The sequence below is a fragment of the Dermacentor silvarum genome, chromosome 5 (genome assembly GCF_013339745.2).
Source record: "Dermacentor silvarum isolate Dsil-2018 chromosome 5, BIME_Dsil_1.4, whole genome shotgun sequence".
Classification (NCBI taxonomy): Eukaryota; Metazoa; Arthropoda; class Arachnida; order Ixodida; family Ixodidae; genus Dermacentor; species Dermacentor silvarum.
In genome coordinates, this window is record NC_051158.1 from 33,644,057 (window position 1) to 33,667,256 (window position 23,200).

At 48.8% G+C, this 23,200-nt stretch overlaps 1 protein-coding gene across 1 annotated transcript in view; it reads right to left on the reverse strand.

Annotated features, from left to right (window-relative positions):
- The window catches only part of LOC125945593 (uncharacterized), a 51,615-nt gene extending 45,856 nt beyond the window's left edge, over positions 1-5,759 (reverse strand). Inside the window, exon 1 of the mRNA XM_049667685.1 lies at positions 5,703-5,759. The gene's annotated coding sequence lies outside the window, so the exon portion shown is untranslated. The remainder of the gene's footprint in view (positions 1-5,702) is intronic.
- Positions 5,760-23,200: the final 17,441 nt, after the last annotated feature.

A 23,200-nucleotide genomic window follows, 5' to 3' on the forward strand; every position in this document is an offset into this window, starting at 1 on the left:
TTACGCAGGTGTACGGGAGTGGAGTGCTACGTCGTTGTAGTAACTTGAGTGCATCAGCCAAGATGCGGCCCCTCGAGAAATTTCTACAGGCGGCCTGAGAGTCGGTGAAAATGACTGCTGCGTCTGTGCATGTGGTGGTGGCGAGAGCGATTGCCGCTTCTTCCGCCGTTTCCGGGTTGCGTGCCTTGACGGTTGCCGATGCTAACTCGCGGCCTCGGGAGTCAACGACGCTGAGAGCGTACGCGTTTCGATGCGGATACTTGGCCGCGTCGGTGTAGCGGGCGTCTGGGTCTTGCTTGAATCTTCGTTTGAGCGCGTTGGCTCTAGCTTGCCTTCTACTATTGTGGTATATGGGATGCATGTTGCGCGGGATGGGTGCAATGCAGAGGGACTCTCGAACGTCCGATGGGATTCGTTCTTTCTTATCCGTGTCTGCGACGTACGTCTCACTGTAGTTCAGGTGTCGGAGTACTGATCTCCCGGTGGGTGTAAGCTTGAGTCGTTCCAGTTGGCTGTTCTTGTGCGCTTCAGCGAGCTCTTGCCACGTGTTGTGGACGCCCATCTTAAGGAGACGTGTAGTAGACGCCATGGGGGGGAGTCCCAGGGCGACTTTGATTGCCTTCCTTATCATGATGTTGATCTTTTCGATCTCTGCGTTCTTTAAAGCCAGGTGTGGCACGCTGCGTAAAGGCAAGAAATTATACAACGTCGAATACATGTACGCCCTTCAAGAAATAAGCGGCGAAGTTTTAGCGCGGTGTCAATCGCAACTGAAGCGAGTCGCGTACGAAGTTGAACTTAGGTAAGGTTTCCACGCTGCTAGGTTCAGACGCACAAAGGTGAGGAAATGTTTGCTATAAATGAATTCACAGCATCCATAAGCAGACATCATGCGTACGAAACTACTCAAGCGCACGACGGTACGCGCCGCGACGGCAGCGGTCTTTCAGCATGCCGCGATGTACCAACTGCTCGAGCGCACGATCGTACGCGCCAAAACGGCAGCGGTCTTTCAGCATGCCGCGAAACGGCGGGCCTCCTGCAATCTTTGTTGACTGCATGCCTGTAGACAATTAGTTATGCCTGCTCTGTAATAGCGGCCATCTGTCCCTTCAGCAACTGATGAATAACTGATGCAATGCATATGAGCTCGCAGTAACGCACGTGCGAATCGCGCTGCAGCGCGAGCTCGTGCGCTGCTCGCTTGATGTACCTTTTAATGACAGCGCTCGAACATCGATGTGGTGTAATCAATACTGGCTTACTTGCGCTACGTGCTGGCTTGAGGTCAAGGATGAGCACATTTAACTCTCAAACCTGTGCTACTCGTAGTGGGGTAGCGAAGTTATCTAGCGCGCCCGACGCTCCGCTTCGTGAGGCCTTGAAAGAAAACGGTAGAATCTGATGTTGGGGTTCAGGCCTTCTTGCTTGTGGCAGCTCACGACGAGCAGTAACGACGGTGACGCTTTTTCGAGGGTGATCGAGCTGGGTCTCTCCGGATCGGCGTCGCCGATTCCTTCCGCTTCCAGGATTACGTCCCACGGCGCACGGAGAGCCCGGTTTCGTTAAACTAGGCTGCGTCCAGCTCGAAGCGTGGTCTGTGAGAAGTGACCAGCCTTTTCGCACTCGCAACAGGGCAGAAAAAAGTGCGAATCGACGTGAAACTCGAGCTAGAAATGCGCTTCGCCACAGCCAGGGCTCAATACTACCTAAGCTGGTACTACCCAGATAACTTTTCTCGTCGCCACCAGGCGCCGCTACTGTACCTTAAACTCCAGCGCAAGACGACCACGGCGCGCCACTAAACTACCACCACGGGTCGAACAGCAAGAGCCGTCTTGCATACAGGGCGCCCTGCCCCGCCGGTACCAGCTAAGGGTAGGCGACACCGCACACGCAGCAATGGAGACCATAGGCGTTACTCTCCGGTAAGAACAAAAACGCGGGAAAATTTGCATTCGGTCGTGCAAAGCTTAGGCACAGCGAAACTGTCGATCCTAAAGTTTTACTGGCTGCTACTGCTAGGTATTAACAAGGTTGCTGCTAGGTCTTGGTTTAACTTAACAGCGCATGTAGGAAGGTATCCTCGATCGATCATTTTCGGAGGTGCCTTACCTTTCGCGACATTTCGCGTAAATAGCGCTGGACGCGTCGGCGCCTACGAGCGACAGCGTTCCTGGCATGCCACAAACGCAGGCAGGCTAACAGAGGTTGGCACAGTGCCAAGAACGCTGTTGCTTGACGACGCCAACCGCGTTGGAGGCTAGCCACTCGATATCAATCGGCCAGCTTCGCTGAATCTTGAGCTTTGCGCGGCCTAGTGCAAGCTTTCGCCTTTTTTTTTTCTCCTGGCTCAGCGCGCCACGGAGACAAAGACGGTAGTCGGGAAGGGAGAAGCTGGCGAGGAGGATACCGCGTGCGTCTGGTTACTATGACTACGGCGCGGCAGTTTCTTGATACGAACCACAAACTACGGCTGGCTTAAACAGCTTCGCTGTTAAAAGTGCCTATAATATAAGTATATTCTAGGCACTGTAGTTTAACAGGACAGAATCTGAACCTAACTGCTACACAACACAAGACCAAATTGTTCGCCGGTAGCCGCTAACGGCGCACCGCACCGGAGAAAAAAGTGGAGAACGCTTAAGCTTCGCCTTTAAGAGTAGAACGCGATAGTGTTATCGGGACCCGTTCGCATACGGCATGTAGGCTTCATTTACTGCAACATTGAACGTGGGAAAGCCAGCTTACAAAGACCAAGCTTACACCGATCCCCTTAAAGTCGGCTTCACCTTTAAACAGAAATGCATTGCTGGAAAGACGTTTTTCCAGGGGCAATCTATGTGGTCTTATATTAAAATGTGAAGGCCCTAGAGCCTTTTTTATTATTTATGGATTGTTTGCTATTGTCCCGACGCGCGCAGGTCTGGTAGAAATGCTGGAAAAGGGGTTTCTGTTTAGTTTCCTCGTAGCAGAATTAGGTTTTCTCGTAAATTCAAATTACAATCCGCCGCCGATTGGTAAACAATCCGACGGCGAATCCGACGCCGAATGGTAAAGTCGTACTTCAACATTCTTCTGACGGATTTCACTGTGAGAAATTCAATTTTTTGTTCACCAAAAACCTTGCACCACGTGGAGGGCCTGCGGATGGGGTTGGTTGGGGATGATTTTCTCCGCCACCCGCATCGCACGCCGACGCCGGTTGCCGAAGCCGGATTTTCTGCGACACTGGGCCCTTACCGCTATCGCGTTAAGGACAAATAACCCAGTCTAGAGAGACCGCCTATTGGTCGGCCAGTGCGTAAAAAATGAAAAGAGAAAAAGAAAGGGAAGAACAGACATGGGGAAGCCGCTGCCTCGTGATATGGAGACGACGGAAGAGCGCGCGCACCAGCCGAGGCCGGGAACCAAACAAGATGAAGTAACCATCGGCTGGCAACAACGGACAAAGGGGCCTTCGCCGGCATAGGGATCGCGTATGCACTCTCCAACTAAAGGGGCTTTATCTCCAACGCCTATGTGGCCCCCCGTCTTGCGCGCGAGCGAATCGAGAGCGCACGCAAGGAAGGCCATAATAATGCCAGAAAGCCAGCCAACAGCCGCGTTTACATCAATGCGACATAATGCGAAAGTGCCACATCACATTTACTAGCGCGTCACGAGTAATGCGACGCGCCAGCGTTCTCAAGTAGCGCGTTAGCCGCGTTTACATCAATACAGAGCCGGCACGTCACATCGTAACAACTTTCTAGCGCATCGCATCCATGTAAACGGGGTAAATGTGGGAAGCTCGTCGTCCTTCCCGTGGGTGGTACGACAGCCAGGTGAAAGTGAAAGCGTAATATGTGGTATCAAGAAACTACCACGAAAGAAAAAAATCACAGCATATCCACGGGGTGAATGATGATGAGTGGGCGAAGCTCCAGGGGGAATCATCGGATCTCCCGCTTAAGGGGACGCTAGCACAAACGCGTTAGAGACGTGCAGTACTCTCTAGTAAGGGGGAGCGGCCACAGCGTCTTACGCAGCCATTTACACATGCCGGAACGTGCACCGCGTTTGCCGACGCCATCACATGACTGCTGAGAGAGTATACCCACCGTATTCATAAACGCTCCTCGACTTGAACTTGACTTGCCACCGCCTTGGGCAGCGCGTTCGAAACGCGTTGAAGGTAAGGCGGAGAGGCCACAGCGTCTTACACCAGCTTCTTACACGGGCCGTAACGCGCTAGCACAAACGCGTTAGAAACGCGCTAGAAACGCGGCCTTTCGTTAATGTTGGGTATTTATTGCCATCGTGGTGCTTGTGTCTATGTGTGCTTCGTGGCGTAGTGGGCTAACGCCGCGCGCTCGGAAGCGAGGGGTCCCTGGTTCGATTCCGCGCTACGGACACAACTTCGGAAATTTTTTTCTCATTTTTCTCAGACTGGTTACACGCTACTACTACGACGAGGGACGAACGGGTGCCGCTTTAAGGAGCTTCGCCCCTAAAACTTTCTTGCAGAGATTAGAACCCGCGTACCCCCGGTCCCAAAGCGAGCGTCGTAACCACTACGCTATACAGCCACGCTTGCCGAACATGCATTTATGCGATCCACATGATTGCGTTCGAGCGTCGTCTTGTTCGTGCACGGCGGCTGGCTTGTTCGTACGCTCGTGCTTGCGAGGTGAAGAGGTTTAGAGAGAGAGAGAGAGAGACGCATTCACGGCGCGCGTCTCCTGGAACGCGGTGTCGGCATTGGAACGCGGTGTCAGTGTTGCAAGCTGCGCTATGCAACGTACAGTGACGGCCGTAAGTCCGAGACGCGCGAAAAGAAATGATCGTCATCAGGAATAATAAGATGAAAAGTTCGCGCCCACTTCCGGAAAATGCTGGGCTACGATCGCCCAGCTCCGCTCTTTCAAGCGTTGCGCGGCCGAGTGCAAGGTGAAGCATATTTTATGGCCCGCTGCCATCCGTCCAGGCTGAGAGGCGAGGGACACGGAGCTCTCCGAAACGCAACGCAGAAGAACGGCGTCGCACCTATTGGGAGCACTCAAAACCCCGTACTGTTCACACACTGATACCAGTATTACATATTGGCTATGATATGTTTGCGTGATCATTCCGCACTAATACTTCATTGGTAACAGAAACCAGCAGTAAAAGCCTGTAGGTCTACTCGCCAATCGAGATTTCACTTTGTCAGTTAAATGTTACGAGCTTTGCCAAACACAACTTTAGTTAATACGATACCCTGAGAGTTTCATTACGTTTATTAAGTTAATCATAAGACACGAGGCATTTATTTTAATGCACAGTGCATTCCTTCACTGATTTCCTGTGGTACATAAAGTGCCTTTTAGCATCATTCCTTGCTGCACTACACAAAATCATATTCGTTTTCACCGTTTACTTTGCTCCATCTCCTATACGTCGTTCAATGTTACAGTGTCGAGACGCACTGAAAAGTATTTCTCCTAATTTACGCGTACGGGCGATATCGCGCCCGACAATAAAGCGCAACCAAACCGTTTCACAGCAGAGTTCTTAAAAGATTACCGAATAAATCGTCTACAACCGCAAACGAGTGTCGAAAAATTAATCTAGCGACGTAAAACAGGCGCATCATTTCGTGAACTACGAGGGCGCTAAAAGACATATAGTATTTTGAGGAATATCGCTGTAAAGCAGAGGGGGCGAAAAACGTTACTCACCCACAAGGTCAGCCGTGTACAAACGACGACGAAGCGCTTGCGAGCTTGCGCCTCAGTGAAGCCTCCGCGAAACGGCCGCTTCTTTTCTCACTCACACCGATTGATTACCAGCGATCAGCTCGCTCGACGAACAACGCGAAAAACGACTGTCTACAAAACCCAGAGAACGTTTGCACACGGCCTGCTCGCCGCCCGCGGAACCCTCTCTATCTCTCATCCGGGACACTGAGCGAGACCAGCGACAGACCGGCGCCAAAGTCCCGGGGACGCAGACACGGAGACGCCGGAGAAGCTGTGAGGTGAAACTGGTGAAACATACCGAAACTACGAACGCCTGCGGAGTCCGCGCGTCGAACGTGCTGCTGTGCTTGTGGCATGCACAGTTTGTATGTGTGCGTCGATTTGTGTGCGTCCGAGCGTGTACGTGTGTAGCCGCGTTTGTGTCGGCTTGTGTGCGTGCGTCTGTGCAGGTACATGCGGGTACGTGTGCGCGTGGCTGTGTTTGTGCCTTCGTGTGTGTTTGTTTCTGGTGTCACGTGTCTCGGTGCAGGGGCGGATCCAGGTTTTTTCTGAGGGGGGGGGGGGGGGGGGTGCTTCTGTCAGTGATGATGATGATGATAGTACTCTTTCTCATTTACCGAAATTCACCGTTTCTGCTCACGATAAACCCGCGTTTTATACGGCTAGAGCAACACCTGTAGCCCGCCGTGGTGGCTCAGTCAGCTCAGGTGTTGCACTGCTGAGCACGAGATCGCGGGATCGAATCCTGGCCGCGGCGGCCGCATTTCAATGGAGGCGAAATCCAAAAACGCCCGTGTGCTTGCGTTGTAGTGCCCAATAAAGAACCCCAGCTGGTCAAAATTAATCCGGAGCCCTCCACTACGGCGTGCTTCATAATCAGAACGTAAAACCCCAGAAAGAGGAAGAAGCCCTATAGAGAAGCCAGGTATCGGTTTCTCCGAGCTCATAGGAAAAGGGCGTTACCCAATACAGCCATGTGCTTGGCGGCTGTGCCTGACAATACAGGGTGTTCAAAACTAAGGTTTATGGTTTTCTTAAAATTAGGCACTGGGAGGCACGCGAAGACCACCTATGCAAATAAGTTATGTGGCCAGGGGGGGAACAAAGTGAGATGATAATTATCGCTGTGAGCAGCCGAATTAACTAAAATTGAACAATTATTTTTGTCGACTGCAGTAAGTGGGTATGTTTTTATTGAAAACTTAGAGGCAGTCGTATTTCTACACAGTATAGGTCGGAAGAATTATTCTAGCGTATTCGTGTTCCGAGATATCCGACTCCAAATTTCATTTGTCGTACTGCGCAGAGTTATCGAGTCGACGTGAGAGTGGTTTATGTTTTGCGTTGCTGTGGAAGGGAGGCATTTTGAACATTTCAGGGCATTGACATCTTGATGGGTGAAGTGTTGTCATGAGATTTGTGCATGACAACGCCAAACTTAGAGCGGCAGTATGAAATATTCGTTAGCATAGCTAAAAAGGTTTCTGCTGTTGATGGTGCAGTGGTTGCTTTTTATTTCAATAAAACTTACAATACTTGGAAATCAGCAGTCACTTTATTTGCGTAGCCCAGGCAAGGACCATGCCCGGTCGTCTAGTCACCATTACGCACGCGCACTGCCCTCCGGCTTCTCCGCTCGCGCCGTTATCTCGGCATGGCAGTTGCCGCCATCTTTACAGGCTGCGCGTTCGCGTGTTACGACAGCGGTTACGGGTTCTTCGATTTTATTGCGATAGCAATTATATGGACACTTAAACCGGATTTCTGCCGTCGCCGTGAGGTTCCGTATAGATAAAATCGTCGCCGCGCGCCGTATGCCCGAGCGGAAGCGTGCGGGGGACGCGCGCTATCACGGAGAGCGAACGCACGGCGGAAAGCAAACGCCATGGTCGCGCGAAAGGCCGTAGGGGTATGGGAGGGAGGGAAGGAAGGGGGGCGACGCTGCGCTCCGGCACCAAAGGCCTATCTTGCAACCGGGCGCACGGGGAACTTGCCGCTTAATCTCCCACGTAAAAAAATGTCACAGTTTCGCCCTAAGGGTGAAGCAATGAATGCGATAGCAACACAGCAATGTCATACGAAGTAAGGTGAGCGGCTTTGGTAGCAATATAAATTGTAGTAAACATGAGCTGATTAAGTAAGCAGGTGTGCTGCGGCGTAAGTAGACCGACATGAAGAGAGACTCGATGACCACGAGAAGACGCGTGTGAAACGGTGGTGTGGATGAGAAGCGCTGCCCGTGCGCAGCGCGTGCGAAGGGACACACCTGTAGCGCTGCCCGGGCAGCATTGCATGTGTAGCGCGCGTTGGAAAATGTGGCCCGACTATTACTAACTGTGGTGTGAGCGCGCACAAACAAACATGAATAGATCACACTGAATGACTGCAGACAACGACTGTCAAAACGCTGGCAGCAAGCGCATATACGCCGCAGCGGGCGAAGGTACGTGCGGTCTATCGCTTCAACGGAAACTGAGTGGCGAATGCACAGCGCATAAAGGTCAGAGCCGTGTGGAGATCAGAGACGGTGCGAGCGAGCGACGAGCGCGGTTGTTGGCAGAGTAGAAATGCCCCCCCCCCCCCCCCCGCTCCCTCTGGCGCTCGCTTCCCGCTTCCTTGCTTGCGCGTGGAAGATTGAGTGCGTTCGCTCTCCGTGACAGCGTGCGTCCCCGCACGCTTCCGCTCGGGCATACGGCGCGCGGAGATTTTATCTATACGGAACCTCACGGCGACGACGACGGCGACGCCGACGGCAGAAATCCGGTGGAAGTGTTCATGTAATTGCTATCGCAATAAAACAGGAAAGCGAAGCCAGCGCCGGAGGGACGGGGGGGGGGGGGGGCGCACTTCTTCTCTGCCAACAACCGCGCTCGTCGCTCGCCCGCACCGTCTCTTATCTCCACACGGCTCTGACCTTTGTGGTGCATTCGCCGCTCAGTTTCCGTTGAAGCGATAGACCGCACGTATGTAATTTCGCCTGCGGCGGCGGATGCGATTGCTGCCAGCGTTTTGACAGTCGTTGTCTGCAGTCAGTCAGTGTGATCTATTCATGTTTGCTTGTGCGCGCTGACACCACGCTTGTTAATTCAGTTAGTAATAGTCGGGCCACATTTTCCAACGCACGCTACACATGCAATGCTGCCCGGATCGGCAGTGCAGCGCTACAGGTGTGTCTCTTCGCACGCGCTGCCCACGGGAAGCGCTTCTCATCAACACCACCGTTTCACACGCGCCTTGTCGTGGTCATCGAGTTTCTCTTCATATCGGTCTACTTACACCGCAGCACACCTGCTTACTTAATAAGCTCATGTTTACTACAATTCATATTGCTACCAAAGCCGCTCACCTTACTTCGTATGACATTGCTGTGTTGCTATCGCATTCATTGCTTCGCCCTTAGGGCGAAACTGTAACTTTTTTTTTCGCCAGCCGTGAGGGGAAGGGGGACAGTTATTATCTTTGCCAATGCCTCCACCGCGTTGTCAGACTAAACGCCGCACCCAACAGCCGCGTCACATCAGGGACGAGCTTTGCGCCGATCCTCACTCTCTTGCATGCGTAATCACGCGAACGACAATTAAAATTTGGAGTTGGATATCTCGGAGCATAGACATGCTAGAAGAATTCTTCCAAGTGAAACTGTGTAGAAACACGACTGCCTCTAACTTTTGAATACAAACATACACAGTTACTGCAGTCAATAAATATGTAATTATTCAATTTTAGTTCATTCGGCTGCTGACAGCGATAATTATCATCTCACTTTGTGTCCCCCTGGCCACATAACTGATTTGCGCAGGTGGTCTTCACGTGCCTCCCAGTGCCTAATTTTAAGAAAACCATAAAGCTTAATTGTGAACACCCGGTATATCTAGCCTGTATTGTTTCCTAAAATAAAATTTGGGATGATCTGTCGCAGGTTCGCTATACATGCGTAAGCATGGGTCCGTCTTTGGAGTTCTGTTGGGACACCTTGATTTCTTTAAGAAGATTCTTTGTGTTCGGCTGGGACACCTTCGTTTGCGTTGGAGGACTAACTCCCGTATTCTCAAACAGCCCTCGACTCGAAGCTCCACCTTGTTGAGCAGAGCGCCGCCTTTCGAGTGATAAAGACGCGACAATTCTCAAGAATTCCCGTGAATGATCATGAAGCTCAGTGATCACTTCTGTGGAGGGTTGGCGGTGCGATCTTCTCTTTTAAGTCGAGGTGTTGTGTTGACTAGAGGAACGTTCTTGAATACGGTCGTAACGCTCCGCACCAACGCGGCAACCACTGCGCTGGTTGTTTACGATATGCGAATCACCGCGTATCAAGACTCACGACGCCACCTACAAGAAACTTTCACAAATTGTTCACGACATTCCTCGCTCGTGTTCCACACGTCCCAAGCTAACCACCGCCTATCATCCGCAGACTAACGGACTTACAGAACGGCACAACCGCACGCTCATCACGATGTTATCCCTGTACGTTTCATCAGATTACCTTGATTGGGACAAAAGTTTGCCTGTTGTGTTGAATATCGTTTGCTCACGCTAGGCCGCAGCTGCCCGCGTAGGAATTAACCTTTGGCCAACCTGCTTATCGGTGTCGTAGCCGTTGGGTCTCGGTAATTTTGACTTGTTTTGAACGCTCAGCTAGCCTCGAACCACGCGAAACTTTAGGTCAGACCACACGCACATTTGCCAGCGCGCGCTCACTCCTGGCCGCTCCTGGTTAGACGCTTTGGAAGGCTTATTCATAGCGCTTCAAAATGCGCAAGTTGGATACTGTATGAATTTTGCAAGTTGTATGAATTTTGACGTGGTTAATACGATAGTAGGAGGAGCTAAAGCGGAACGCTTCAACCAAGAAACGTGACAAGGGCAATTTTTGTAGTTCGCAAAAGAGAGAAGGCTAATTACATTGGAGTCCTGGAGCGTCGAGGACGTTGAACATGAACGTTGGTGCCGAGACCGCTAATCGCACGTGCGGGAGGCAAATTAGTTGAATGTTGGCCAGACTCGTGGGAAGTGGAATAGATGGCTTGCACTGACGTCACTGTAGCCGCCATGTTGGTGCACCAACACGATGATAAGCTGGGACCGTAACGTCACGTGAAAGCTTTCAATAAGATGGATTGGACTGAAGTGCTCGTAGTCGCCATGTTGGTGCCCCAAAACGGTGATAATGTGGGTGCGTGACGTCACGTGAAAGCTATCAATTCCCACAATTCTAATTGCACTTAATCTGTGTGAGCGACTATGCATGCTGTCATGTTTACAGCGCCGAACAACAGGATGCTGTTCAGATCGGCGCCCGTAGCACACGCTCTCCAGTGTAGGACGCGATCGTTGGGCTTCATATACTTATTACTCAGAACTTGGGATGGGTGTAAGCCCCTTGTATTCTACCGTTTTTGGCAAGACTTACACTGTCCTTTTTGTTTCTGTGTGTTATCCTCAGCGGTCTTTCCTGCAAAAACGGCGTTTATTGTGAGGTTTAGCGAATATTCTTCCTATATAGTCAGCAGAGTTATACTTTTGGTTGCCATAGCAACGTCAATGTTCATCTGCTCGCGAATGCCTGATGTTACTGCGTGCTTTTTGCTTGCACTGAAGAGCAATTTCGCTCCAGAAATGGTCGCGCTGCCTTGTATGCGGAGTATTAAAACATACAATGTGTAGGATTACACCCAGGTGTGCTTTAAAGGAAGGAGCCACAATGCAACAATGTGAATGTACAACGTCGAGACAAGAAGGCAGCTGGAGCTTAAGAAAGCAGTGATTTGAAGCATGTCATGCCTTATTTGAATGGGTTAGACGGAGTATGCACGTTGAGGAATAAATTCTTTTTTACCACCGCGCGTATCATCTGAGCGAGTAACAGCAATTCAGTAATATTTGGAGTAGTGGAACAGAAGCCAAGGTGGCCACTGCAATGCCGTCGCAGATGCGACTGTGGCAGATGCCGTTCGTCTTCGATCATTAAACCGTAAGCAATGAAATATATTTTTTGGTTATTGTAAAGCAAGTGTAACAACGTTGACGTTTTCTTGTTCGTGAACTGCCAAAGGTTAGCATACAGCTAACAGTAAAAAATAACGCGACATAATGTCAGCTGTTTTATAACCCACCCATACCAGCAGTAAATTATCAACTGTCTCTGTTGCCCGATGATTGTGGCTCCCCATGGTGGTCTACCGAGGAATGCTTGTGTGAAGTAAGCCCAGCTTTTCACTTTATTGCAATGCGAGACAGCCACTTGCTCCAGCCCACATATTTCGGTCTTTTTATAATAATGCACCTTTTAGTGCAAAATCTTTCAGAAATCTTTTTGGTTCTTTGTGGTGCAGAATTCAACCTTGATCACGGTTTTTGTATGAATTCATGAGAATAAAGTTGCAAGAAGCCTTTGTGCAACCCATCCATCGATAAGTGTTTATGTAAATATGAGAGAATTTCAGTCAAGACTCAACTGTAATGTCGGGTAACTGTGTACACAAACGAATATATATTACATATTTTAGTCGTTTTTTCGATTATGTCGATCCTCTGCCGATCATAGCATTAATGGCTGGTGTAATGTGAAATGCGAAACGTGCCTGCCCAATTTAAGATTTTAGATATTCTTGTCAAAGACGTGTTCAATGACTCCTGTCTTAGAGTGGGTAGCAAACCCAACCCGAGACACTGTTAAAAGAATTCAGGAAACTGGAATTCTTTATTAGCAGGTTTACATACATCGAACTCCTTCGCCGCTGTCATAGGCAGCATAACGCATCTAGTTCGCGTCGATACCATCATTATGGCTAACACAACCGCGGACAAACCACAATCTCCTAAGGACATTATCAACACCACGGCCATCATACGCTCATGTGTTAGATATCATCTCCATCGTGCGCATCATTATAGTGGTGCGTCAAGGGCATTGTCATCACCATAACGCACGTCATACTGGAGCGTCGAAGTGCGATGACGCATCGCCATCTTTGCGCATAATAGACAGTTTTAGTTAGCCTGTTTACCGTAATAGCGGGATCGAAATGCGCATGCGCAGAACGCTAACCGACCCACACTGTTTAGCGTACGCACGCTGTTTCTCAGTTTTAACGTTACCGTCTTTGCGTGGTTGAAGTAGCTTACGTAAAACATGGCGGCTATCCCAGCCTCCCCCTTCGAACTGAATTTGGCGTTGTTTTTGTAGAATTCAATACGTTCGTAGCAAATGGCTACGTAAAAGGCTTTCGCTTAGTCTTATGCCGCTTCGACGGGAGAGTGTTATGGACAACCTTGAGGAATGTTCGAGATAGCTTCTCGTTTGGAACACGTCCAAACCTAACGAGAGAAATTTTCTCCTAGATGCGAGCGGCACCTACCGGTAAAGTGGAGAGATAGGCGCGACGACGGCATATAGCCTCTGAGATGGGAAGATTTCGGAAGCTACGGTAGACAGATAGTACTGCTTGTCTGTTTGGCTGCACATGAGCGGACATGGGAAGTAAAAATACAACGCACTACTGGCTTCCATTGCACTGCCTCTCGCACTTTCCGGACGCAAACACACATAGAATTACTTAGGTGCCCTATGTACACGAAATTCAAAGCGTAATAGCGTCCCGCACGTAAACTACGCTATCACGCTACACTAAAACTCTCTTTCTGCAAAGTTCGTTTGCGGAACGGTAACGCTATTTCCCTTAACCTCGGTAATACTCTAACGTTAAACTAATAAAAGTGTCTAATTTAGGACTGACATCATCTATGGGTCTGTAGCCTCGATTGAAGGTTAGGCATCGAAATTCAACAAACGGAGTAACGGAACGCGAAGAAATGCTCTTTTATTTATAAGAATCCGACTGCTTGGAAGATAACTTTGTCTACGTATATGTACATAGCCAGGTCACGTGGGTGGCGGTATGTGTTGAGTGGTAGCCGTCAGGCTGCGCTGCGGATGAAGATGACATTTGCATCCCTTTTCGGCGGGACCCATCTCGCGATGACTGTCGAAGGTAATGCTTTAGCATTGAATCAATACAGCGACGCAGTGTATTGCTATTGTGGAAATGCGTAATGTACGAGTCGCGTATTGCATCGGGATTCCTCTTTCGCGCTTCCCTAAGAACACTTGGCGGTATCTGGCACCGCTACCGTTTAGACTTAGCATGGCCTCCGAAATGCATGACGCGCCGGTGCATGCGAACGCTAAGAAACGCGTTATGTGGAAACAGGATTCCTCTCGCGTTTCTTTCTGGACACGCTGCGCCATCTAGTGGCACTGCCCGGAAGTCCGTGCGTGTCCTCCGAGACAGGGAGCGTGGCGCGTCGGTGCCTGCGAACGCTGAGAATTGTTCCCTTGCTTGCAGCACACTAAGTTGCTCACAATCTGCGACAGAAGTTGGCGAGACGTTCATTGAGGAGCAGCGCGTACCCAGTGCATTCCTGGCGCAGGTCGCTAAAGCGCTGGCCTGAACGGCGTTCACTGAAAGGCGGAATTTTCTCAGTGCATTAGTGGCGCAGCCGGCGAAGGCGTCGGGTTGCTGTCCTTGAGGAACCCTTCTGACTTAGGGTGGTTTCCGCTGGTCACCAGAGAAATTTGAGGGATCTTTTTCGTGGTTGTAGAGAGGCACATTTCCAGTGGCACTTACCCAGCGATCCAAGTTGGCATCAGAGAGGCTCATTGAAGGCCAGCACAGAGCGAGCGGCACATACAGTGCTCCAAGTCAGCGTCAAACTGTTTCATCGAACAGCGGTAGCTACCCAGTCTCGTATCTACACTGGCCCATCTTACATTACATGGCCTGCCCAGCTCCATTTCTTACTCTTAATGTCAACTAGAATATTAGCTATCCCCGTTTGTTCTCTGAACCACACCGCTCTCTTCCTGTCTCTTAACGTTACTCCTAAGATATTTCGTTCCATCGCTCTTTGTGCGGACCTTAACTTGTTCTCGAGATTCTTTGTTAACCTCCATGTTTCTGCCCCATATGTGAGCACCGGTGAAATGCAATGATTGTACTCTTTTCTTTTCAACGACAGTGATAAGCTCTCAGTCAAGATTTCGTTATGCCTGCTGTTTGCACAACCAAATTTTATTCTGTAAATTTCTTTCTCATGATCAGGGTCCCCTGACTAATTGACCTAAATAAACGTACTTCTTTACAGACTCTAGAGGCTGACTGGCGATCCTGAATTCTTGTTCCCTTGCCAGGCTATTGAACATTATCTTTGTCTTCTGCATATCCATCTTCAACCCCACTCTTGCACTTCCTCGGTTAAGGTCCTCAATCATTTGTTGTAATTCGTCCGCATTGTTGCTGAATAGGATTATGTCGCCTGCAAACCGAAGGTTGCCGAGATATTCGCCGCTGATCCTCTACTCCTAAGCCTTCTCAGTCTAAGAGCTTGAATACTTTAAGCATGCGGTGAATAGCATTAGAGAGATTGTCTCCTTGCCTGACCCCTTTCTTGATACGTAACTTTCTACTTTTCTTGTGGAGAACCAAGGTAGCTGTGGAATCTTTGATGTTTGCCTAGATATTCACATGCGCCTCCTGTACTCCTCGATTATGCAGTGCCTCTATGACTGCTGGTATCTCTTGTGAATCAAATACTTTTTCATAATCTATGAAAGCTATATAGACAAGTTGATTCTACTCTGCAGATTTTTCTATTACCTGATTGATGACATTGATATGATCCATCCTAGAATATCCTTTCCTGAAGCCAGCCTGTTTTCTAGGTTGGCTGAAGTCGTGTTGCCCTGATTCTATTCGAAATTATCTTGGTGAATATTTTATACAATACTGAAAGCAAGCTAATGGGTCCATAATACTTCAATTCTTTAATAACGTCTCCCCTTCTTATGGATTAGTATAATATTGGCATTCTTCCAGTTCTCTGGCACACTAGAAGTCGTGAGGCATTGCGTATGAAGGGCTGCAAGCTTTTTAAGCATATCTCCTTCGTCTTTTATTAAATCGACTGTTATTCCACCTTCTCCAGCCGCGTTTGCCCTAGTCATGTCTTGCAAGGCCCTTATACTTCAACGCCAGTTATAGAAAGAGCCTCTGTATCCTGCTCATCACTAATTCGAATAAAAGTCGCTTCGCTGCTCCAGGTACTGTATAGAATTCTATACAGTGTAGAATTATTCCGCTGCTTTTACTGTGTCATCGAAACTGCTACTATCCTGCTTACCTTCCAGTGCATACCCCTTGCCTTGTCCTATATCAAGTTTTCTCGACGATTTCATGCTACGTCCATATTTTACGGCTTCCTCAATCTTTCCTACGTTACAATTTCTAATAATACTTTCTGTCGATCCATTTTGACAGTTCAACGAATTCTAGCTGATCTCTTTCAGTTTCACACTTTCATGCTTTGTCGTTTCTTTATTAGGTATATATGGAAGAGCTTACCAACGGGTTGGCTTGGTGCCTCACCTCCAACTTTAATTGCTGCTTCCGAGATCAGCCTAGTTACGCTTTCATTACCTCTATATGTTATATTCATCTTTCTGTTATCAAGCTGCATATTTGTTTGCAAGCACCAGCCTGAAATGGTCTGCTTTTAGCCGTACTCCATCTAGGTTAGCCTGTTCTTCATGACTAATTTTACTCTTTCTCCCTTCAAATTAAGAAAAATCGTAGACCTCAATAACCTATGGTCACTGCACTTTACCCTACCTAACACTGCTACATCCTGCACTATGCTGGGATCGGTATAGAGTATGAAGTATATTTCATGTCTTGTTTCTCCATTAGGGCTTTTCCAGGTCCACTTCATGTTGCTACGCTTCCAGAAGGTATTCATTATTTAGAACCTATTCTTTTCCGGGAATTCTACCAGCATCTCTGCTGGTATCATATTCTGCTGTCAACCGTACAATTCAAATGGCACTCAAGCACGCAACAGCTTGTTTCAACGCAAGATTGATATATAACACTGCCTAGTTTCAACCTAATAAATGGCCGCAATTATTCAAATTATATATATATATATATATATATATATATATATATATATATATATATATATATCGTAGATGTTCGAAATTCCGGCTGGTACGTTTGGCGCGGAATGACCAGGCTGCCTAATTTGGGTGCGTTCAGGAGGCTATTTGGGATACTGACAAGCAGTAGTCATTTTTTTCTTCATTCAACTTTTATTGCCACGATTTCTTCATACAAAGAAACAAACAGGAACACCAAAAGCTCCGAACACGAAACGTGCCTACGGGCTCGACGGAGACGCAGATACGTCATCCAGTTCCAAGTAGCGCCTCACGTGGGCCCAGCAGTCATCGTTGAGGTCGTCCAGTTGCGTGTGTCCATCCTCACGTGGCAGACACGTGACCCGCCCTTTGACGACTCCGGCCAGTCGCATGAATTCATGCAAACCCTCGATGCTTCGGAACCGTCGTTTCACCATGTCTGCTGCCTCGACCTGGCCGATGGACAGCACTTCGGCGAGCTCCGCCACGAGCGCTGGATGACGGGAGACGCGATCCAAACCTGCAGCACAGTGCCTGGAAGGGAATCAAGGCGGGATTCTTATCAGCCAAATGTGTATGACAACCAGGCTGCAAAGGTGGCATCATTTGTTAATTGCGCCGTTTCAAGAGAGGAGGCACCGCAGCCGGTTTTAAAGTGGAGACGGTAGCCTCTACCCCCGCCCCTCACGCCTCATCCCCGTAAATGAAACAAGTAAAAAGAAATGACCAGTGTTGCGTGAAACTCGGAATAGAGTCTCAGCGATACCTGTTGAAATTCCGTTACTCTAAGCTTAGAAAATCGGTGAGAATCGCAGTTGGATCTATTATGCAAAGCGCGATTGTTTAACCTTGTCCCTATCCCGCGGTGCTCCACCGGGAGCCAAACAGACCACCGCGCGGGTCCGAGTATCAGAGCCCTCAGGGGGACGATCAGCCGAGTCGCGTGTGTTTCGTGCGCCCGAAGCGGACGCTCGTTCGGTCTCCACTGGGAGCGAGACAGCGCCGCAATGAAGGCCCAGAGCACAAGGAAGGCTCATTTAAGAGGACTACCTTGGCGTTGGCCAACTACCACACCCTATGGTCGCAGTGCGCATGAGCCGGAACTCCCGCGATTCAAGCGCGACACAACAGTAAAAGAGAAGGCTCTATAATTGGCTCCCAACAACCGTACTGCCAGTGCAATGTTCTTCCAGTCCAAACGCGGCCCGCGCAGTACAAACACGCACCTGAAATGACCCGCGCCACCTTGGCGTAGCCCCTTGAACAAGAGCAGGGAATAGGTGTGATCTCGCCTCGGGTCGAGGACCCTCGGTGGGGTCGGCCAGCAAAAGGTGTTACCGAAAGGTGTTACACGGCAAATACCACATCCAACCCCTACCCAGAAACGTGCACCCAGAATTTCACGTCAAACGCCAGAAACTTCGAGACAAGGCGCAACAACGCAGCTATGGACAGGCGGAAAGTGTCTACTATGTGGACGCCGCAGCCTATAACACTAAATATCGTTAAGCTCTAGCGGTCGTAGACAACCAGGGCAACACTATTTGTTCAGCAACAGTCAAGACGACCTCGGCGGGCGACATGAAAGAGGCCGCCATTGCACTCACATCGGGGCTACCTGATTGCGATGTCATCATCAGTGACTCGAAGACTGCTACCCGGAACTTCAGTAGCTGCTACATTACCAACCTCGCGCACTCTCTACTATAGTCGCTCGCCCACCGAAAAATTACATCGCTCTCACCTGGACTCCAGCACATAAAGGACTACCAGGCATCGAAATGGCTCATGCCGCTGCTCGAGGATTCACGGACCGAGTGGACGGAAATGTGAGCTTTACTCTAGAACTCAATGACTCCCAACAACACACCAATTAAAGACACACTCATCACATCCCATGAAATTTGCACACATTAGAAACAATAGCGCATAACATATCCACCTCTTTCTGTGTCGAGCACGCGCCAGATAGAAATATTGTGGCGCCAACTACAAGCTCGTAGTTTTCTTACCCCACGCAATTTGCACTTATTCTTTCCTGACACATACCCGACACCCAAGTGTCGCTTTTGCCCTGTCCAGACAGCAGATCTCTCCCATATCATGTGGAAATGTCCCATCAAATACCCCCCCCCCCCCCCGCAACCTTAAACCACTAATTAGTAGCGATGAGCTGTGGGCGACTGCCCTGCGCAGCTCCGATCCCACCCTGCAGGACCGAGTCCTGAGGTGGGCTGAGGAGGTAGCGGAGGCGGACGTGTGGCAACATAAGGTGCTGAGACTGAAGCACACAGACCTCACTCTTCCCCCCCCCCCCCCGGGCCCTCCCCCTTCTTAAAACTGGAAATAAAAGTTCATTCATTCATGCGTGAGTCTTGATTATGAAGGTTCGTTATATCCATTTAGGATAAAGCATTGAGTCGTTAAAACGAGACCTTAAAAGCGTGGCTGTGTAGAGGAAGTTAAGGAGAATTAAGATCACTTCGTTGTATTCACCAGTTTGTTACAACACGTTTTGTTATAGCTAGGTTTAACTATAGCTCAGCCGACATGCATTTGACCTATTGCCTAATGCAAAAACGAGCGAGCAGTGTGGTTTGTGGTTGAGTCCATAGTTCGGTATGCTTGAGCGTTCTCACATACGCCTCCCGTAAGGAGCCACGTGACGACAGCAAAAGTTCTCTTTTAGTGACCCTATAATTGCTTCGCTAATAAACAAAATATTTGCCTCGATAGGCATCACTATAGAAACACTGGAAATAGCGTGAAGCTAATTGTTGTTGTATAGTACATGGGCTACAAAAAGAAATTTCATTATCAAATATTTGCGAAACCCACATTTTTGTGGGCACTTGGGAAAAACTTTACATACAAGCAAAAAGAAAAAAAAAGCGCGCGAATAATTATGTTCCGAATATACATCTCACAGATTAATTTTGCTAAAACAAGTAACAACACACTGGGCAAACAACTGCTCTTTGGGCGCACGACACAAAAAGGTCAGCCTTTCCGATCCCCGTGTCACTCATTGTAGCCGTTTCTTTGCTTATTGAGGAAAACCTAGGCTGAACGTTTCTTGCAGTAAATAGGTTTTTGACTATGCGCTTCAGGTCAAGCACTTTCTGAAGTATCTTTTTCACGCATTCATGGCTTGGTGTTCATTAAAAAAAAAACAGTTTTCGCAATTTATGTCGCGGAGCCCCCAGCAACTGCTGGATACGATCAATTATCTATAACTGGACGAAGTTGGTGCGTTTCTGTAGCTCTTCTAAGCATCGTGAAAAGTCCTCGGCCTAAATGTAGGACGTGCAGCAGAGCTTGTGAACTGCTAGAAAAAAAAAAAAAAAAAACGGATTCAAATCCTAAAGGTCTTGGCGGAACCCGCCACATTGATATTTCACTTTTTCGGTGGTGGAAAAAAAAAAAAGAAAGAAAATCGCGGCAGATCCGAAAAAAACATGAGCATCAGGTGAGTAGGCGCTTGCGCCTAGTGACATTTGTGTCGTGCGATGGCAAGGCTGTATAGAGCGTATCAATTTGGGCGAGGTATGGCGAACTCGTTTTCTTGTAGAGTTCACGCGTGCTTCAGTTCGTTATTTCTTGTTCGCTCGTATATTGTGCACGCTCAATCATACAACAAAATGCATGGCAATGCTTTTCGAAACGGCAGCTCGAGCCTTCACCGCGTAACCCGTTTTCGCGTGCGGCTCATGCGTCACGTGCAGTTTACAAAGAAAAAGAAAAAAAAATGCCCCAGTTCCTATTGCGTAAATAATATTTCACTCAGTACCAATGAGCATGTTAAATACCTAGGAGTTACGTTTTCTGAAACGCTTGACTGGTCTAATCACGTTGACTCAATTAGTGCGAAAGCTTACCGTCGTCTTCACTTTTCCGACGAAATTTTAAGCATTCATTCACTGAAGGCAACCTTGTATTTAACTAACGTTAGGCCTATTCTAGAATATGCATGTGTTACCTGGGATCCGTACACTAAAAGCCTCACAGACAAAATAGAACGCGTCCAGATGCAACCAGCACGCTTCGTAACAAGAAACTATAATTATATACTATCAGAGGATCCGGAATACGAGAAAGGTTGGGTTGGAAAACGCTCTGTTCTCGTAGGAAAATCCTAAGATTGAAATTACTTTACAATATATACAAAAGTAAAACTGGTATTGACAGAACACTGTTCATTAAACAGCCACATTACGTTTTATCTAGGAGAGACCACGCAAAAAAAAATTAGAGCTTATCAGTGCCGTACCAATGTGTTTAAATATTCATTTTTTCCTAACACGATTAACGATTAGAATGAGCTCCCTAATGAAGTGATGGCCGTGTCTAGTATTGAAAATGCTATTGAGAGCCATATTCTTTGAATGGTCTGTTATTCATCTTTGAACACACGCTACTGTGTGGACAGTTTTTTTTTTCTCTTGCTCTAGATATTGCTGTACTTTGTTAGCTTAACTAATGTTGTATTTAGTGACGTATTCTTTTGATATTGTTGAACATTTTTCCCATTGTGACGGTCCAGTGTTGTCAGGTTCGGCTATATATAGCTGGGCTACCGGAAAAAAATTTGCCGTCGCCTTGGACGAGTTGGCTATGTGGCTATATTTGGGCTACTGAAAATCTGCGACTTGGCTTTGTTTAGGCTATAAGTGGCGACCTAATCCACGCTCCAGAGGTGGCTCTGATCGGGTAGAAGCAAATCTCGAAGGCTGTTTTAGCTGGCTGAGCCGGCCGCGTGGCTGTGCGCATGTGCGAAATGACCCCCCCCCCCCCCTCCCTCCCCATCCCTTCCCTCTCTGCGCCGTTTTCTGAGCCGGTGGCTTTGATCTTTGATGCACTTTAACGTTATACCCCGCTTGACCGTTATGCATCCGATCCCCGGGCATCGAGATGAACCTGGGAGTAGTGGGCTTTTCGCAGTACACTGTACTAACATGGCTATGCTCAGGAAGGGAGAGCAATAACATAGGGTCGAGGTCGTCGGGCGATCTTGGCACCGACATGAAAGAAGGGAAGCACGGGTGGATGACACGCCCCAGTGTGTTCATGGCCGTGTCTTAATTCTGGGTGAAGTGTCGCGCCGGGCACAGCTTTCGACCTACTCCACGTATCTCGCGCGAAGCTTTACTGCCATTTTCCTTCTCCTGCTAGATGAATTTTTGTTCGTGCTTACATTCCAGATTCATTTCGACAGGTTGGACGTAAGATCAGATCCTCCTCAGAGAGGAGAATCTAAACATGGGGAAGTGGTCCAAGTACGCGAAAACGTATAAAAAGAATGGGAGCGAGACCCCTAGCGAAAGGTGGGTTCTGGTGCTTTTACTTCTAGATGATTTACCCGTAACGTCACGGATGCAGATACTCATTCTGCTAATGTCGAAACATGTTTGCCACCATGACATCAGTGCACCACGTCAAATGAACTTCGCCCACCATGTAAGCTTAGCTTGTGAGATGTCACGTTGCTGGCTCGAGGACGCGGGTTTGATTCCCGGCCACGGCGGCCGCATTTCGATCAAGGCGAAATGCCGGAACACCCATGTACTTACATTTAGGTGTACGTTAAAGAACCCGAGGTGGCCAAAATTAATACGGAGTCCCACACTGCATCATGCGTCCCAATCATATTGTGGTTTTTGCACGTAAAGCCCAAACCGCATGAGAGCGATTTTGTGCGCGACGGCGACGAGGGATGGCTTCGAGTGACGAAACGGGCCGTCGCGCGAACAGATTGCTGGTTCTTGTCGCTTGATCGCTCGGTTCTAAAAATCTAGAATTCGTCGCGCCTCACGCGGAAGTGCTATGAGCGACTAGCCAATAGCGCGAAGCCGGAACAGGATGTACATCAGTCAAGGACTACCGATTGTCGCACAGAACGAGCAAACGACTAAATTTTGATGATGAAGCTCTATGATGAAGCTCATAAACCTGGTGCAAGACCTTTAGAAGTATTTATGCTGCTCTTCACAGTAAAACACGTCAACTTAGATTAATAAAGCACGCGTCACGCCAGTTTCGGCACGTAGTTGATGCCCTCATACCGGCAACACCGGGGAGACGTCGCTAAATGTCGTCGCTCACGTGTGGTGACTTGTAGGCGACGAGCGAACGCGACAGCCATCTCCTTCGCGTCTCTTGTCGCTCTCGCGCGCAAGATCGCGTGCATGCGGTTTATACTTAAAACCCCAGCAATTATTAGAGTTTTAGAATAGGGGCCTCAAATGTTTTGAGGCCCCAAAGAAATAGCGTCGAAGCCACTGCGCATGCGCAAGATGCTAATTCTGTGTGGATTTTGCGTCGGGCATGCTATTTCATCGATTTAGCAGGAGCCCCAAAAGCTTTTGTAACAAACATGGCGGCGTCCATCGAAGCGACGGCTTTAACCTAGTACCTAACTGGGCTCGATTCGTGGTAAAGCGTGAAGTTCGCAAGCTAGAAGTGATTGCGGTTATCGAGTTCTCTCACATGGTGTCTACCA